We start from the raw sequence: 18,207 nt of genomic DNA, 5'->3' as shown, positions 1-18,207 counted from the left end.
ATCTTTTATTTTTACTTTTTTTTTATAAGGTTTATTTATTTATGCATACAGAACTGGGGCACAGGCCAGAGGTCATGGGGCCATGAGTGGCCAGAGACAGAGTAGGGAGTAGAACAGGCAGATCAACAAAGAAGTCTGCGTTGGGGAGGGGAGGGTTGGGAAGAGATGCGCTGTGGTAGCAATGTCTGTTGGACCACAAACAGGATAGGTATGTTTGGAGCTCCTGAGAACTGCTGGAAATGGACATGTGAGTGTCCATTCCATTCATAGCCATGAGACTACAGTGTGATGAGTAAGGGCAATAGAGAAGAATGCAGAGAAACACTCCCTGGGGTTTTCCATGCTAAAGCTTGGAGAAGGGACAAGGATCCACCAAAAAGAAAGAAAACTTTAGAATGGATACTGAGAAGCACACAGAAATGATATGTGAGGTGTCCTAGAAGCCAGATGAAGAAAGGGATTATACGTCCATGTCCGCGCTCACCTATAATACCTTTATACCATTGCACATAACTTCATAATGTCCTTCCCTGTTGCATGGGATACTTCTCCACGATTGTGAGCACATGACTTGCTTGGGTGGTGAGAATGAATAGAGGTTTGAAATGAACTTGCAGGGCTGGCTTTTTCCCTGGCATTCCTGGAAACTTCCAGGAACAGAATGTTTTGGGTGACTGCTGTTTGAGAGAGCAGGGAAGGCTCATGGAGCACACATTAACCCACCTATAACCTAAACAGGTCTGCCTCATCTACTTTTCAGACTTGTGAGCCTAGGAAATAATGTTACTAAGTGCCGGTGAGGATGTGGTGAAAAGGAGCACTCCTAAACTGCTCTTGGGAGTACAGACTGGTCCAACCACTATGAAAAGCTGCATGGAGGTTGCTCAGACTGCTAAAAATGGAGCTACCATATGACCCAGCAATTCCACTCCTAGGAATCCACCCAAAGGATGTAAAAACACTGAATCAAAAGAATACCCATACCCCTATGTATTTTGCAGCATTATTTATAATAGGTAAGACATGGAATCAATCCAAATGCCCAAAATTAGATGGCTGGATGCAAAAAGATGTGATTCCGTATATACATATGGAATACTATCCGACAACCAAAAAGATAAACTAAGGTGATTTGCAGCAATATGGATGGAGCTAGAAGGGGTCCTGCTCAGTGAAGTAAGCCAGAAAGGAAAAGAAAAACATAAGATGGTTTCACTTATAGAAGGAATATAGGGGAACCAAAAAAGGGATCAAGGGGGAAAAAATAACAATAAAAACACACACACAACAAAAATAACCAGAGAACTATAAAAGAGACATTCTGCAGTGGGGGTGTGGGGTCAAAGCAAAGGTGGGAAAAGCACAAGGGACTGTGGTTATGGTGCACAGGTGAATGGGTGGTGGTGTAACAGGTGGTCCCCAGGAAAAGAGGAGGTCCCAGGTTCCCTGCCCCACCCAGAAGGAAGGTGGAGCTGAGCAGAGAAGAGAAGAATCTGTAAAGGAGACTGAAGAAGAAGGAAGCAGGATAGGGAGCCAGAAGGAAACCTGAGGGGGGCACATGGAGCAGAGGGAGCATGTGAAGAAACCGTATTTATTTCTTGGCCCTGGACTGGTTGAAAGCGATGTGGGTGAGAGGCCCGTGGGGAGGTTCATTATGGCAGTGTCTATCTTGATTTGGATTTTGCTCTTTTCCTCCCAGACTTATCTGGCCATGTCTGACCCTTTCCTGTGGGTCCCGACCAGAAGCTGCTTTAGCCTTGTGGCAGCTTTCAGGCCTTGCTTCGGGCCAATCCCTTTTGGGTGGACTCTTACCCACGAGGGGATGGGTCACTTTGGGTGTTTGATTTAGGAACTATATTCTTTGTCTTTACTGTATTGCACACTCATTGTATTAAAGTTCTTTTCCATTAAAAGTCTTAAATGTTTTGTCTTGATGCAGCAGATGGCAGAGTCTATTTAAAGCGGGCAGGTTTGGGGGTTCAGTGGTGCCCCTCTCCCCACCCTGTATCACTTCTATGGGGACTAGACCTGAGAAAAGAAAGCAAACATTGTAAAAAAAAAAAAAAGACAAATGAACAGTGATGTAAAATATATATATACGTAAATTTTTTTAAACTAAAATTATTACTAACCACTAAGCCTGTGATACATCACCACACAACAGCTAACATTTATAACCACACGAAGAGTCCCAGGAACACTTAAATGACCCAAAGAAAAGGGAAATCACCCTATCTTGGTCAGAACCAACTTTATTTGATTTAGATAAATGATGTGACATTTCTTACACCTATATGATATGGTGTAAATTTGTTCCCACCTCTTTGTTTATGTGTTTTAATATTTCTCAGCTGATGCTCATGACCAGGCTCAGAAACTGCGAAGACTAGAGGATCTTTAAATCTAAAGGCTGTGATTCTCCATAATTATTCGCCCCACTTATCTGACTATGTCACAGGTAGGGCCTCCATTCTAGCAGTTTCTGTTTTAAATCAACTCAAGGTAACTCTTTGTTAAGGAAATGTGTTTTAATATCATTGCTTGGTAGTGCTTTGAGTAACTGCAAGAGGTCTCCCCTTTTCCAGAAGTTTGTGCAGCGGTGTTCAGAGGACATGAGTAAGAGGTGGTGGCAGGGTGCAGTGAGAATTATTGCACAGTGACCAGGCGAGAAGCAAGAAGACAGGGCCGAAAGACCAGTCTTCGGATATCTGGATTTTCAGATCAAATGATTGCTTGCAGCAGATTGAAGGGCCCCCAAAACAGGGCAAAGATCGATAATAGCTCACCAGTGGAAATAAAAGTACCATAGTGGGGGCCTTGCTGGTGGTGCAAGTGATGTTGCTTTTGGAGTTCAGGGTTCTTGGGTTCACTCTGGGAAGTTTCACCAGCATGCAGTGAGTTCCCCAGGCAAGTTTCTCCATAAAACAGAGACTTATTTATATTGAAAGAGTAGGTTTATTAAGGAAAAGGACAGAGGCATAAGGGTCACTTGCGTAGGCACAAGAGGATGGGAAGGGCTGCCCGAAAGGGACAGGTTTGCAGAGAGAGGCCTGCGTGGCTGTAGGCTGGCGGTCTTAAGAGAGCGGCCTTCACTGAAGAGGTCAGTGCAGAGAAGTCACCACATGGTCACAGGCAGGCAGGAGGCTGCCGCCCTGCAGAGGGAGAGCGCGGGTGAGAAGAAACACCTGCACAGGCACAGGTGTGCAGAGGACTGCTGCCCTGGGCCAGTGCAGAGATTGCCCTGATATAAACAGCTTCTCTTTGGGAGGGGCGCACTCTTTTGTGGGGTGGCCTGTTTGCTGCTGATTTTAGATAACTATGTGGAATCTCACAACACACCCAATCTCTGTATCTTTACCCTCAGGTCTGTGCTTCCGATATTCCCTACATCAGTCTGATACAGGAGTCTGATATAGGAGTCTCTCTGACTGGGTTAATGTTCATGTTAGTTCCTTCTGCCCCCACCTCCTTGCATGAGTCAGATTTTAACCTTGTGATAACTCCTTCTATTCTTTTCCTCTATCCCAAGGGGTAAGCATCAGCATTATGAAGCTATCTGCAGCCACTGCAGCACAAGTTCAATCCGTGTCCAAGGATAGCACATAGCACAGCAGACCTCTCCTGTTTCATCCACTGCTCCCCTCAGCAGTGTATTTCAGTCACTCTGCCTGTCTGCTTCCCACTCTGTCTCTGGTGAATCCTCTCACCTCCCTGCACCACCGGCCAGTACCCCAGTTCTTGTATGCATAAATAAATAAAATAAACCTTAAAAAAAAATGAAAAAGTACCATACTGGAAATATAGGATATATGTTAATACTTACTAAGTACTTCACTGTCTGCCATTCGAATAGAAAGCCTAAGAAGAAAAGTGAAACCATGTAAGATATTTGAATGTTTCATCATCATGGATGTCCCACTGACTTCCTAGAAATCCCTAGAGTTAATCTGACCTTAACTGTGGCTATTGGGGGCCTCCCTGGTGGTGCAGCGGGTTAAAGCACAACACTGAAGAGCTTGAGCCACCTCCACATGAGTTCGATTCCCGCCTGCCCCGCAGGAGATCCACATGGCATGGCAGACCTCTCCTGACCTGCTCGCTGCTCCCCTCAGCAGTGGACCTCGTCGATCTGCCAGTTCTGCTCCCACCTCTGTCTCTGGTGAATCCTCTCACCCTCCGCATCTCTGGCCTGTACCCCAGTTCTAAATGAATAAATAAATAAATCTTTAAAAAATATATGGATATTGGGGAAATAATTGCTGTGCTAGCTTCCTTTTCTTCTCTCTCTCCTCTCCAATGATTCCCCCCCCCCCACCTCTTTCTTCTTTCCTTTCTTCTTCTTTATTTCTCTCTCAAAAAGAGCTCCCTCTCACAGTTCCGGGGAGCAGAGGAATTTAAGAGGATATAAATTCCTCCTTTTGGGGAACTCTCAAGCACTTTTTTTTTAAGATTTATTTTATTTATTCATACAGAACTGGGGTACAGGCCTCTCAAGCACTTTCAAAGTTACAACTCAACTAAAAGTGTCAGTATAGGAGGCTTATCAGTATTCACAGTTGCCCCCAAAGAATTCTTTCTCTCCAAAAAGATTGACATCACCTTGGATTAGAAAAGAATTCCCTCTTTATCTTTAGAGATTATAGAATCCCTTCTTTTGTTATCATTCCCTTCCCTTTCCTAAAGGCTGTTCTACTCCTATTTTTTTTCTTACTGATCCATCTCATCCTATCCCAACAACAGAGTTGAGGTTCAGACTGAGCATGGACTATATTTCATTGTTCCAAGTTTTGTAATGAAGTATAAGGATCCTATAAATATTGCTAATTTTCTTGAACATATTTAGATGCTGATTTTTTTTTGTAATCTTTAATTCTAATTCAAGAGCAGTGTGTGTGTGTGTGTGTGTGTGTGTACACGCAAATGTCAGAGGCTTTTAACACAAAACAATTTCCCTCAAACTATACCTACTATTAAGTCCTTCGAGAAGGCCATTTGCATTTACTAATTTTGAGTCATTTGTTCATCAAGAACGTTTCAAAGACCAGTTACATTGACAGTATTGTCACTTGACAATATAATCTCTGTTCTGCTCAACAATCGCAGTTAAATAAATAGATCAGTTGAATAAATCAATTTCAGCTAAATAAAATCATGGTACAATGGAAACTATTCCCAACTCTGCAGCTGTTAAAAGGAATTATTTAGTTCATCTCCAAGATACATTATTAAGTGAAAAAAGACAGACACAACATTGTGAGCGGAGTGCTACCATTTATAGGAGGAGGAAAAAAGAATAGATATGTATATGTTTATAAAAGCACAAAACAGGGGCCTCCCTGGTGGCGCAAGGAGTTAAGTCTCAGCACTGTGAAGCTATCAGCAGCCCCTGCAGCATAACTCGACCCCTGGTCAGAAAGTTAATCAGCCAACACGAGTTCGATCCCCAGTCAGCGAGTTAACCACTCCAGCCAGGGAGCTGACCTACATGGCCCAGCTGACCGCTCCTTCTCACCGGCTATTCCCCTTGCAGTAGAACCTCCTATTCTGCTCCCCACTCTGTCTCTGGAGGACGCTCTGGAAATACCCCAGTTCATTTTTTTTAAGATTTATTTATTTATGCATACAGAACTGGAGTACAGGCCAGAGGTGCAGGGGGGTGAGAGGATTCACCACAGAGTGGGGAGCAGGACAGGCAGATGGATTGAAATATTCTGCTAAGGAGAGCAGTGGGTGAGACAGGAGAGGTGTGGTGCACCATGTGCATCAGCTCCCTGGCCGGGGGTCCAACTTGTGCTGCAGTCGCTGTGGTTAGCTGTGCCTAACTTGTTGCACCACCAGGGAGGGCCCACACCCCAGTTCTTATATGCACTTTTTTTTTAAGTGCAAATATGGGCTCTCCTTGGTGATGCAACAGGTTAAAGTACCACATTATGAAACTCTACAAAGCCACTGCAGCATGAGTTTGATCCCCCACCAGAAAGCTGACCAACATGGTGTGGCATACCCCTCCGGACCCTCCTGCTACTCCCCTCAGCAATGTATTTCAATAGATCTGCCTGTTCTGCTCCCTACTCTGTCTCTGGTGAGAATCCTCTCACCCACCCACCACACCTCTGGCCTGTACCCCAGTTCTGTAAGCATAAATAAATAAATCTTTTTTAAAAAGTGCAAAATATTTCTGAAAGAATACACAGAAAGGCCCTCCCTGGTGGCGCAGAGGGTTAAAGCACAGCACTGAGAAGCTAAATCTTCTTCCGCATGAGTTCCATCCCCGCCTGCCCCAGACGTGACCACCTGGCGTGGACCTCTCCTGACCCGCCCGCTGTTCCCCTCAGCAGTGTACTTGGTTGATCTGCCTGTTCTGCTCCCCACTCTGTCTCTGGTGAAGCCTCTCACCGCCCCTGAGCCTCTGGCCTGTACCCCAGTTCTGTATGCACAAATAAATAAATATTAAAAAAAAAAAGGAATACACAGAAAATTTTACCTGTTGTTGCCCCTAGGCATTTGGCTGGGGATGAGGCACAGAGGGGAGAATCCCATTCATGACCATGTATTTGAATTTACAGCATATGTTTTAACAAAAAGGAAAAAAAAATAAAGATCTCTTTATTATTTATGCTCCCACAGTCATGTGATAGAGCACTCTGCATATATGAGCTTGGGTTTGGGGTCAACAGATTAAGGTCTGAATTCATATGTAATTGGGAGATTTCCTGTGTGTCCTGACTTCCCTGAACATCTTTCCTCTGCTCAGTAAAAGAGAAGAAATGACCATGACTTTAAAGATTTGCTGTTGATAAGAAACTCCTTTCTGTGACACTGGGAGATCTCTGGTGTCTCCAAATGAACATGATGGCTTTGGAGAGAAGGTGGGTTTGAAGGAAAAAAGGAAAGAAATTTTTACTACTTGTCTTAATGTGACAGGGTCATCCCCAGGATAAGGGGAGGTTCCAGATTCCCTGCCCCACCCAAAAGGAGGGTGGAGCTGAGCCAGAAGGAGAAGACTCTGGAGACTGAAGAAGAAGGAAGCACAGTGGAGAGCCAGAAGGAAACTTGAGGGAGGCACATGGAGCAGAGAGACACGTGAAGAAGTGACTCTTGCTCCTTGGCCCTGGACTGGGTGAAACAGATGTGGCTGAGAGACCTGTGAGGAGGTTGACTATGGCAGTGTTTATCTTGAACCTGATTTTGCTCTTTTCCTTCCAGACTTGCCTGGCCATTTATATGGGTCCTGGCCAGAAGGTGCTTTAGCCTTGTGGCAGCTTTCAGGCCTTGCTTTGGGCCAATCCCTTTAGAGTTGGTTTTGCCTACGAGGATCCGGGTAACTTTGGGTGTTTGATTTAGAAACGATATTCTTTGTCTTTTCTGTATTACACATTCATTGTATTAAAGTTCCCTTCCATGAAAGGTCTTGTATGTTTTGTCTTGATGCGGCAGGTGGCAGAGACTATTTAGAGCGGGCAGGTTTGGGGGCTGGAGAGTGTCCCTCTCCCTGCCCTGTAACATTAGTACTTCAAATTTCACCATTAAATTTCTCTCTCTTATATCTTGGTGGCTAGTAAATCCCAAACAGCCTTGATATCGGTGATTTTTAAAATATATTTATTTGTATTTGTTCCATCATTCTTCATTTTGTACATTTTTTCATCTCAGTTGTAATCCCGTAGATCCCACCTCCGATTCACCCATGTGCCGTCACCATAGTCCTGTGCGCTCTTCCCGCCCCAGTTTTGTGCCTGTTCCCCTCCTGTTCCCCTCTCTAACCCCATAGTGTGTCTCTGGGTCATCGTTGTTCATTGGTTTTTTGTTTTCACTTTATCAAATTTGCATTTCTTTTTTTTTTCTTTCCTGATCTCTTATGTTCCTGCTATGAGATGATATTTAAACTTCATCCGCTAACACTTTGCAGAGAATTCGTTTAAGCAATTAAAACCATTACCTTCCCAACAACACTACCCCTACAACAGAGAATGGTGAAAAAGGAGACCCATCAGCTTCTAGTCTAGTCCAAACTGCAACTTGACGCCTTACTTTGGGAGAAAGTCTTTCCTCAAGACCCTTTACTGCCATCTGCTGGAAGATGGTAGGTATCAACTCCACAGATTCTCCCAAGCTCACAAAACAATGGCTTCTCTTGGAAGCGCGCAGCGGGAAGCCTGCACGTCGCAATGTCCTCCAACAAGCTTCAGCCGGCTTTGCAAAACGACTGGCCTTACTCTGACAGCACAGGTACCGATGATAAGTAACTGTCACTTGTGTGTGTCCCACGTGAGTTCTTCCCTGCAAGACCTCTTTTGACCACCCATAGTCATTCCTTCCCCCTGACTCCCACTGCCTCCCCCTACTCCCAAACTCTAGAACGTATTATCTGCAGGGCCCCTTCTGATCATTTCAAAGACCCCTTCAGGGGTCCATGACCTCCCCAGGTGAAAAGTTTTTAAGGAGTGTGAATTCATCCTTCCATCATTGCTTGAGGCAGCACCATAAATTGTGACAGCCAGGGGAGGTCGAGTGGAATGAAGCAACGCATATAAGCGCTGTGGATGGGAAACAGACCCGACTAGGTGCCATCCAAACAAGGCAACTGGCCATTGAAAACTGCTGAGGTCCCGGTACGGGAGAGCAGGGAGAAGAAAGCAGGGGAAGGAAGGCCCCTGGGGCTGCCGCGGCCGGCCGGCTTCTCATCTCCAAGACAGAAATGAGGTTTGGCTTCATTCTTTTCAGCCCACTGATTGCTTTATTCCAAATTACCCTAACTACTTAGCATGGTAAATTAAGTTGAAACCCCCAAAAGTTTGCAGAGGATGTCATCTAATCTGATTAAAAGGAATATTCCCGTCACAAGCCAGGGAGGAAATGGAAATTACTCCGAGTGCACTGCTATTAAATAATTTGCATAGACTTGCATATGCTATACATCAGAAAAGCATATGTTGTTTAGATTTAATGAAATAATTTTCCCTCTCTAAAGACTGTTACAGTCTCTGTCCTTCCCTATCTGTCTTTTTCTTTTCCCATCTGTCTCTTTTTGAATGTTAAAATTATTTCATGGGAAGGGTATTGAACTATGCACAAATTACATGAAATATGCTAATAATCTTCCTGCTGGCAGCGCTGGGAGGTCCTGAAACTGCTTAGCCCAACTTCCCACGTGCCTCCCCCTTGCCCCCCTACTTCATTAAAGGTTCCCTTTACAGCTCTTGAAAGGTTCGACTTGATTCATTTGGGGCTTTTATTGATGAGGGGAGGAATGTTAAAACCAGGCTTGAGGTTCTACTTCCCAAGTGATGTTTTCCTAACCCTGAGGAATAGCATCTAAATCAAAACGAAATGAAAGGAGAAAATCTCCATCGACTTCCTATCATGCCTCTCTGTTTGGTCTCTGCCACCGCCATTGTGGATGCGCGTGAACAATAATCATCCTTGAAAGATTTTTGTGCCTGCTCCGCTTTCCAAGGCGCAAAGCCCTTGACAAATACTGGCTGCTGCATAAGTGTCACCCCTATTTTTATCAGTGGAGACAAGGAAGCCAGGTAGGCAAACATGGTGCATTAGCAGGGGTGGGATGAAGGGTGAAATCCATTTATTTTTAAATTCTCAATGGATATTCACTAGTTTTTGGTAATATTTTAGCAGATCTCATGTTCAGTTGTAATGTAGCCAGCAGAGGAATTCTAGTGAATTCCCCAACAAAATTACATTAGGATCAAATGTGATCGTTATAAACACTATCCAGATGTTGGGGATGGACTGGATATAACTCTTTAAGCCCCAAATTACAGTATAATAAATGCAAGCATGGGAATCTGCCAATACATCTGAACTTCATGTCGGAAACCAGGTTTGACCTTAATTTAACTCTGTAAGGAACTAGGAGTTTCCCCATTTGTATACTTAGGATGCATCCAAAGATCTCCAAGAGCTATATTGTCTTAAGTTTTTATCACTTATTTGAAGAATGACCATATCAGATTCTGGAGTCAGGCCAATCTCAATGCAAGCATTTTATTAACACGTTTAGAAGGGAAGCAGAATCACAAATAGAAGTAACAATTAAGGTTATGAAATAAATCTGGGAAATGAAACACAATATAATATTAAGATCACATTTGTCCTTGGTAAATCTCAGGGTGTTAAGATACTAAAGTTAGCGCTCAAATATTTGGCTACCTAAGCCAGGGATGCAAATTAGCATAAGCTCACAGAGAAAGACAAAATTTAACAAGAAAAAATTTCTTCCTCTGTCCCTGGAGTTTTTTATTCTATCTGTAGGGATGATATAAATTGCTAACTTTGTGTTATCATGTAACAGATACACCTCTACAACAGGGGGCGGAACCATGCTCCACACCCACTTACTGAGGAGCTAAGTGGCCATGTGAGGCTCTTTAACACTGAGGGCCGGTGCGGGGGCCTCCAGAAGACATGTCAAGATGAAGCTACACTTGCTTCTTGGCTTTGAACTTGCACCATGGACTTGGGGAACATGGAAGAAGACATGTGCAAGAGAGACATGTAGACACTTGAAAGAGACGCACAGGTGAGAACAGCAGTTATTGTCTTGATTTGAACTTTGATTTTTGCTCTTTTTAGCCCAGACTTTCTTTTCTCCCCTTCCGATGGTTCCTTGCCAGAAGATGCCTGAGACTGTGGGGAGTTTTTGGACCTGGCTGGGCCCACTTTGGGCTGAAGCTATTAGAAAAGATATTTGCCTATGAGCAGATGGACAATTATGGGTGGTTTATTGGGGAAAATATTGTCCTATCTTCTCTTCCTTTTCTATGCACACTAATCCTATTAAGTCTGCTTCGGCTTTGTGTGCACCGGTGGCCAGACCGCTTTAGAGAGTTCAGCTTGAGGGATCTCAGAGTGCTCTTCAGTTTCCACACTAGTCACAAATTAAGATCAGTCTTGGATGTATCCCAATAGAAGTTGGTGGCAATAAAGAAAATAAATATATCAGATATTATGACTTCAGGGGGGGAAAGCAGGCACTTTGGAAAAGATTAACCAGTTTGTTAAACAGTAAACTATAACAAGCCTGCTGTCTACATTTACTCAGTTGGATGTTGCTGGAAAGATAAAAACAGTAAAACAGAGGTAAAGGGATATGTTTTAAGGAGTGCCAAGTCCTTTAGGAAATGTATGTTCTTTATTTGGATATACCAAGCCATAGACTAGTCTCCTCTCTGGAGAAAGTTAAAATATTATGCCAAGATATGAGCTCTACAAACATCCAACCACACCCCCAAGTTCTAAAGTTAAATCACTAAACAAAATATTAGATGTCACAGCAGGAAAAACCAGCACTGGAGTCCTCTGTATATCCCCCAGCAACAACTTTGCACACAGATAAAGAAGCTATCTTTGGTCATCAAAAAGTATTTGAGAACATACAGGAAAGTCATGAAAAATACATGAAATCAACTATGAAAAATGTGAAACCTGTGCAGGGACCATAATTGTTAAGAGTATTTTTTTAAAAGATTTATTTATTTGTGCATACAGAACTGGGGTACAGGCCAGAGGCTCAGGGGCAGCGAGAGGCTTCACCAGAGACAGAGTGGGGAACAGAACAGGTAGGTCGACGAAGTACACTGCTGAGGGGAGCAGCGGGCGGGCCAGGAGAGGTCTGCCACACCATGTGGTCACCTCCGGGGCAGGCAGGGATCGAACTCATGTGGAAGCGGCTTTAGATTCTCAGTGCTGTGCTTTAACCCACTGCGCCACCAGGGAGGGCCAATTAAGAGTATTTTTAAGTCACACATTTATTTGCAGAAAGAAGTAAAAATCACTATCGCATTCACATAGTCCATCAATTCGTTCTGTTCCTGACCCCAATATTATCATCACTTAGTACATGACTTTGCAGCAAACAAGGGGTATAAAGAAAGGAGTTTCCAGAAGGAAAGTTTATCTGAGAATGGAGAACTTAGGCAGGCAAGCTTTGTGGATTTCAAGATATTCCCAGTGGCACAATTCAAGCATCCATTGATGTGTGAATAGTAGTGCTGTGTGTCCATAGAATATGGTGCATGCAGTCACTTAAATGAATGAGATTCTGATACATGCCACCATGTGGATGAACCTTGAAAACATTATGCTGAGTGAAGGAAGCCAGACACGGAGGCAAATATCATATGATTCCATTTGTATGAAATATACCAGGAACTGGCAAATTCATAGAGACAGAAAGTTGAATAATGGTTACCAGCGGCTAAGAGGGGGAATAGGATGTTATTATTTAATGGTTATAGAGCTTCTGTAGTGAAAAATTTAAAAAACAGATACTGGTGATGGTGGCTAACAGTATGCAGATCTTTCTCTTATTTTTTCTGTAAGCCAGAGATGCAGGGAGTGAGAGAATTCACCAGAGACAGGGCAGGGAGCAGAACAGGGGTATTTACTGAAATCCACTGCTGAGGGGAGCAGGGGGCCAGACAGGAGAGGTCTGCTGTGCCATGTGTGTCACCTCAGTGGCAGGGGATTGAGCTCAGGTGATAGTGCTGAAACTTAAACCCTAGGCCACCAAGGTGGTCCAGGAACTTTTCAAACAATCTCATTTCATTTATTTATTTAAAAGATTTATATCATTTATGCATACAAGATCTGGGGTATAGGTGGTGGTGGTGGTGACAGAATTCACCAGACAGAGTGGGGAGCAGAGTAGTTTTATCTACTGAAGTCCACCGCAGAGGGGAGCAGCAGGAGAGCCAGGAGAGGTCTGCTGCTCCACCAGCATCAGCTACCTGGCTGGGAATCAAACTCATGCCCCAGTGGCTGGTGATAGCTTCGTACTACTGTAACTTTAACCCCTGGGCCCACCATGGAGGCATTTAGGTGATATGGGAAAAATCATCATGCTACAAAGTTAAGAAAGCAGAATCACATTAAGCATATTTTCAAGGTGGGTGGATTATGAATGATGGTTTCAATTTTTCAGTTGTCACAATATACATGTGAAAGTGTATATTGTGTATTTATGTGGCAACTACACTGTGAAATTAGATGCCAAAGAGACATACACTCACCAGCCTTTAATGGGTGGCACAGGGGAAGATGGGTGGTTTGTTTTACTTTATTTCGTTTTAACTAACAGCTGTTATACCATCTGTGAGACAAAAGAGCTACAGCCACCAAAGAGAAAGGTCATTAATCACAATAGAAACAGACCTGCAGAAAAGACCACTACTCACCCACCACAGTTTCATGCAGCAGCCTCTTTTTTCATGGAAAGGAAAACAGAAATTAATTTTGACATTAGTATTTTACATGTCTGTGACTAGTTGTTACTCATTACAATTAAGAACAAGATCTGAGAATAAAGAGACCTGGGCCCCTAGACTCCTAATATCATGAATTCCTAATGTTTTAGGGAAATTGGGGCCTCAGTTTCCTCATCTGTTAAAAAGCATAGAGTTAAAATAGGTGAGCTCTAAAACAAATGACAGCCTACTCTGACTATTTTAGTGCATATAGCTTTGTGTAAATGAAACCAACCTGTGACTGTAGTGGTAAGATATTTTCAGCTAGACCACCCACCAAATCAAACTGAACTGGAATGCTTTTATATGAGCTAGTATTCTAGGTGCTGTATTAAATTAAAATAGAGGCTTTTCTCCAGCATCTCACATTTCCAAAAATGGTTCATAGACTTAGAAGAAAAGTTAGCTTTGAGAATTTGGGGAAAGCTTCACAATGGAAACATCTTTTTTTTTTTTTTTTTTTTGGCCCAAAGATTCAAAGGCCGGATCAGAGGTGGAAAATTGGGAACATATCTTAATACACACATGCCACAAATAACAACCCTCAGTGTCACCTGCCTTGCTTTGATTCTCAATGAGTTTGTCTTTTTACTTTTGGCTACCAGTGTCTTCAAATAAGACATTGAGGGGGAACTTGCAAATATAAAATGCAACTTCATTTCGTTAAGTAGGGAGGAGAGAAATAAAGCAGTTCCATCTCACCTGAATTTCTGAATAAAAACCAAAGATTTCATTCAATAAGTAAGAAACTATTTTAAGACAAGAGTCAGCAAACTCTTTCTTATAATGTGAGAGCCAGTATTTTAGATTTTACAGGGCAGAGAAGGGTCTCTACTATAACTACTCAACTTTGCTGTGGACTAGCACAAAGAAACCACAAAGGATGTGAACAAGTTGGTGTGGCTATGTTTCAATAAAACTTTATTTGACAAAACCAGATGACCAGACTGGCTTGGCATATTTTTTACTCAGCATCCAGTTAAGGTTAGGAGATGAAGGTGAAAAGGAAGAAGAAAAATATGTGTGGAAAGACTAAGATAAATAGAAAGAACCCAGTGGAGAGATAAAGACTGTAATAAGTGATATGAGCCCAAGGAAGCAATTAAAATTGCACCCAGAAGAAGAGGTCGGTGTAAAAGGTGGAAGCAGGGTGAAGAAAATACAGAGGAAGAGAAAAAACTGAGAAAAGAGAAGGTACTGAAGAGAAGCAGGAAATCTATTTCTGGTATTTTGACTTGGTCACCAACAAAAATGCTGAGAATTTTTTTTTTTAAAGATTTATTTATTTGTTCATACAGAACTGGGGTACAGGCCAGAGGCTCAGGGGCGGCGAGAGGCTTCACCAGAGACAGAGCGGGGAGCAGAACAGGCAGATCGAGGAAATACACTGCTGAGGGGAGCAGCGGGCGGGTCAGGAGAGGTCTGCCACGCCATGCGGTCACCTCCAGGGCATGCGGGAATCGAACTCACGTGGAAGTGGCTTTAGCTTCTCAGTGCTGTGCTTTAACCCGCTGCGCCACCAGGGAGGGCCAATGCTGAGAATTGTTATAAACAAAAGCACTAAAACTAAACTTGGTGAATTTTTCCCCTAGAAAGTAAATTATAAAAGTTTGACAGCTATGCATTTTATTTAAAAAATTTAAAGGAATGTTCAAGACAAACAGACTGAAGGAGGAAAAGACGAAAAGTAAAGTATTGCAAAGAAACGGGAGATACAAAGGAGCACCACAGAGAATGACTGTGATGGCCTGGAAGAAGAAGATGGGAAGGTCAATTTTCTCTGTCTGCTCAGGTCCAAGTGCCAACTTTGTCTTGAAACCCTTGGTTTTGCCGGTTCCTGGCATAACTATTCAGCCAGCACACATCTCCCCCTCGCTCCCCGCCCCCCCTCCCCCACCCAGCAATACCCTCCCCACAGCATCCAACCTTCCACAAGCCCAAGTGGTCTCAGCCAACCCACAGTTGCCTTTCCAGAAATTTCTCAATGTCAAATCTCCCTCTGGCACTGTCAGCTTAGTATGTACTCTGGTCTTTTGTGACAAGGGTGGAAATATTAACCATGGGTCATTTCCTCATTGACTGGTCACACTTAGTATTTCCTTTCCCTTGAGGATTACACTGAAAAGCACTCCAGACTTAGGGATCTTCTGACACTTTCGTTCTAATGACTGAAGAATACTCTCTAGATCTGACCTCTTAGACCTAATAACCTGAGATTTGAGTGTGAGCAAAGAGAATAAAGGACTCATAACCACTGGGCAGAATTACATTTAAACCATCTCAATTAAGTGGGGATCTCCCACTGTCGGACCCCTTCCATTTCTTTTTCTAGTGCTCTGTCTCTCCTTAGAGACAATTCAGCTGCCTCTTTTCAGTCCATACCTGGCTTTAAATAACACTCACACTCAGGAAGTTCTTCACATTTGACCCAAACCCCTTCTGCTACAGTTAAAACCTTTTTCCTCAGTGGAGATTTGGAACAGCTGGTTTCCATTCTCTTAACGGCAACTCTTCTTAAAGATTCATAGGCTTCTAAAGGATGTCCATACCAACCTCAACTAAGGCATATAGCTTGCTTTCCTTAAGTATCTTCCAAGAATATTTCCCTATATAGTTATCAATAGCCAATTGTTTACTCTGTGGAGAGCTGACTCATTGAGCAAATCTCTAGGGCAGAAGAAAGACACAGTTTCTAACCAGTTACTCCAGGGGCTACCTGAATTATGAAATACCTGTACTTTTGCAGATACTATTGGTTTGAAGTTTGGGACAGAACAAAGACTAAAATTAGAGCTGAGTGCTTATGATCTGAGAAGAGAAGCCTATGGGAATGACCATTCTTTGACCAACTACAGGTAAGTCATTTTTAGAACTTTGACAAATAGCACCTAATGTTGGTCTCTCACTGAAATTTTCAGCTCTGTCTTCCTGCCATCATATATCTCAAACTGTTTCTTCTCCAAAGCATTAAAAAAATTTTTTTAAAAAGCCAAACCTGGACAATATAAAAAATCTTCAGCTGACTTTTAGGAGCAAACAACATATGTTCTTGAACATCTGTATTTTCCTCAAGCTATTTTTTTCCATTATTGCCAAGAGAAAAGAAGTCTAGTGGAATGTTTCTCCACAGAGGCACACGTCTGTAATACTCCCTGTTGATTACATATAAAAGACACAAAATATTAGTTTATTAAAAGCAGCCTCAACCATTGCTGTACAAAGCAATTCTCTGATGGAACAGATTTATGAAGTAACAGCTGAAAGGTATGCAGATCACAAGATACATGACAAATGTACTTTATTACACGGATCAGAAATACCATATGTACTAGCAGTTACTGTACAGTGATACACAACACCCAACTAAGTCTATTTAAAGGTTTTGCTGATATTGAAAACTATAAAGACACAATGTGAGAGTGAGAAAGTGTTTCATAAGATAGACAAGTCATCACTTTAGGAAATTAAATACATTCTGCATATTATAAACTTAATGTATTATAAAACTGTGCCACTCTTTAAATTAAAATGTGAAGGACTGTACCCCATTCATTGCTTAAAGCAGATGTTTATAACGTTTTTCCGTACTTTAAAGTGGAACTCAGTGGAATGAATGCCAGACTTAACAACATTAACAAATTTAAGGAGATTGCAGATTTTGTTATTTATAACAAAAAAGATACTTAAGTCTGCAATCATATAATGTCAAAGGACTGTCAAGAGCAAAATAAGCATAATACATTTCACATAAGTGCAATACACAAACTTTCTGCAAGACCTTTCTTGACTATAAAGGACTTCAGCAGCCCTTGGACCCAAATTTCAAGTACAGTGTTTGAATCCATCCTACATTGTCCAGCCTTAGCCTGACACTGTAGTATATGCCCAAAGCTGACTGTGCCAGCTTCCATCTTGGCTAAATGGTAATTCCTTACGCTGAATCAGTCTGTCTCAGACACAGGGCCATTAATCCTATACTCTGGACTAGTTTTGCTGATGATTCAACAGTTGCATGAATTTGTATTTACTGCTGCAAGGCTGTTTCTGCATCTGAAAATATGAATAATGAGAGTATCAATCACACATTGTTTTAAGGATTAGGTGAAGTAATACAGGCAAAGCATTTAACACAGCAAGCATGCACTGTAGGATGTTATTAGTACTATTATTCTATTCATATGAATCTTATTTGACATCACAAATAAACCCTGTGGCTCAAAAATAGATGCATAAGACCTGAAGCATATGACTGTATAACCTGGGTGTTTTACCAGATATCACCAGCTTGGCCTTGTCGCTCCTGGGGTCAACAAGGCTCTGGGAATAGCAGTGGTCTTTGACCTGGCATGACTACTTAATAGCTCCCTAATCCCCAACACTCCTGTACAGTCAGTCTTTGGTGCAATGGAATTCTTTATATGCTGGCAAATACAGGGGCAAATATATTTTATGCCTAACATGAATTTGAATCTCTCTACTAGGTGGCATTAGAAGTTAGTCACTTAGCTTAGACACCAGCCCAAAATCTGCATCTCAATTGTATTTAATAGTATTTATAAATTAAGGGATTCCTACAGTCTCTTTAGACTCCTGTTTATTTCACTTCATCATTTGCATCTACCTAGTTTAAACTAGACACCACAATCCTTCACCATCACCACCAATCCAGTTCAGATACATAGGTCATTTGTAGTCAGTTCTTCAAGAAGTTATAATCCATATACATAGATCCAAAATTTAAAACATCCCATTTCCTAATGAGCAAATACATTCTGCAGCCTATTTATTCTAGGCAACATATGAACTAATGGGGAGCAGGAGGTGAAAACACATCAGTGTGGCATTAGAAATAAAGAGATGTGGTCAAAACAAGGACTTCAGCTACAGTTCATGTTTCTTTTGACCAGTGGCTTATGCCCCACTGACGGGGTGGGAGGTGGGG

Source organism: Condylura cristata, unplaced genomic scaffold (assembly GCF_000260355.1).
Source record: "Condylura cristata isolate star-nosed mole 26May11 unplaced genomic scaffold, ConCri1.0 scaffold00004, whole genome shotgun sequence".
NCBI classification, from domain to species: domain Eukaryota; kingdom Metazoa; phylum Chordata; class Mammalia; order Eulipotyphla; family Talpidae; genus Condylura; species Condylura cristata.
Note: the sequence above shows the minus strand (reverse complement) of the source record.